Source organism: Dermacentor variabilis, chromosome 9 (genome assembly GCF_050947875.1).
Source record: "Dermacentor variabilis isolate Ectoservices chromosome 9, ASM5094787v1, whole genome shotgun sequence".
Taxonomy (NCBI): domain Eukaryota; kingdom Metazoa; phylum Arthropoda; class Arachnida; order Ixodida; family Ixodidae; genus Dermacentor; species Dermacentor variabilis.
The window spans coordinates 132,479,931-132,481,750 of record NC_134576.1 but is presented as its reverse complement, the minus strand read 5'-3'; positions in this window follow the sequence as shown (position 1 = coordinate 132,481,750).

The following is a 1,820-nucleotide window of genomic DNA, read 5'->3' as shown; positions in this document are numbered from 1 at the left end:
CGCTGTGTTTGAAGTCCCACTCGTCGCGTTGCTCACGGACTACTGGACTACTGGCGATTGACGCGCATATATAGGCGCTCTGATAAGGCGTCTAAAACCTCCGTGATAATTTGAAAGTAGCGGCATTTCTCTATGGTAGCGGTGACACTTCGATATCTGCTACCTCCTCGCCTCCTCCTCGCCCCTTGCGTGTTCGTCTGCTGCAATCAGTTTTGCCCCCGTTTGTTTGCGCGACGATTGGTCTCCCTGCCGTTGTTCTTGGAAACGCGCGGCTGTCGAGTTGTGTTTTTCTTTTTTGTTCGATTCGCGAGCGCATCGCCGTTTCGCCATTGCCCAAGAACATGCACCCGACGCATCACGTTGGCCGGCGTAACACGCGCGCGCGAGACTTGCAAAAGAAATACGACAGCAACAAATAAACTGTTGCCGTAGATGCGGCCCGTTACGAGCGGCGACGTGTTTTCGCAGTCGCAATCACGGACCACAGCGGAACTTGCGTAGCGAGCGCGACGATACGCACGGAAGAGACAGAGGCGGCCGAGGAAGCAGCGATAGCCCTCCCGGTAGCCGCCGCCACGGACGCCGAGGTGATAAATAAGCGACTCGCAGGCAGCGATACGCAAGTACGCTAGCGGCCGAATCTCCCGGGAAGCGGCCCGCATTCTCCAAATTCAACAGGGCAATATTTGCCGCAAAAACGACCGTTTCCTCGTATGGACCCCCGCCCACACGGACCCTCCGCTCCCGGGAAACGAGACGGCCCACGCCACGGCTCGAGGACTTACATGCCGAGCCGCGGCTCCCGCCGGCAATCCCGACGTCTCGCCCACCGCGAGAGAGATGCGGGAGTGGACGTGGGGGGATCGCATGACCACTTTCAGAGACATCACGCAACACTACAGATTGAACAGACGTAAATACCCACCACCGCACGCCAAACTAAACAAGAAACAGGCGGTTGCCTGGAGGCAATTGCAGGCACACATATCCGAACCCGGCCATCCTTCACCTCTGCTACCCCGACATTTATCCGTCCGATGGATGTAAAGCGTCCGGAGCCAGAGCGACGCTGCAGCACACGCTGTGGGTAATGCACCGGTAGCGAGCAGCAGGAGTCCCCGACGAACGGGGTGGAAATGGCAGTCTCGAACCTAGGGGCGCGTTGGGAGGCGGCCCTGCTCAGCCACGACCTCGCCGACCTGTGGGCCGTCCGGCACGCCGAGGAAGCCGCCCGAGTCCAAGGACTCGAGGCCGTCACCTAGGCTGGGGTGCTTATGGCCCCACCCCGCCCAAATCGCCGGACATTTGCAATAAAGTTTTCACTCACTCACTCGCGCTATTTTCCTCCTGAGCACGGCTGGCTCGGCGTAGCGAATGTTGTACGCTGTGTTTCCTGCTCTATGTGCTAGCGCTATGCCGGGATGTTGCGCATATAACTGCAGCAAGAAGCCTGAAGATGGTTATGCCGTTTTTTTGATACCACTAGGAAAGCGTGACGGCTTGCGCAGGAAGCAGTGGCTGCATGACATTGGCCGCAAGAACTTTGTTCCGACAAAGAACAGCGTTGTTTGCGAGCTCAGGCGTCTTTCTTATAGCTCGTAGTAAAGCATCCCGTAATGCTGCATTTTTTTTTTCATTCTTCCGGCCTGCTCACCAGCATTTTTGTTGCGGTTGTCCTCAGTATGCTTAATATTATGGGGCGGCTCCATCACCTCGCACGTCGCGAACTGTTGTTATTCAGTCGGAAGTGCAGCGTTATAGATTCTGCTTTGCGCCCTGAAAAAATTAGTGGCGAGTATACCCGTGTTGCAGGTGATGAG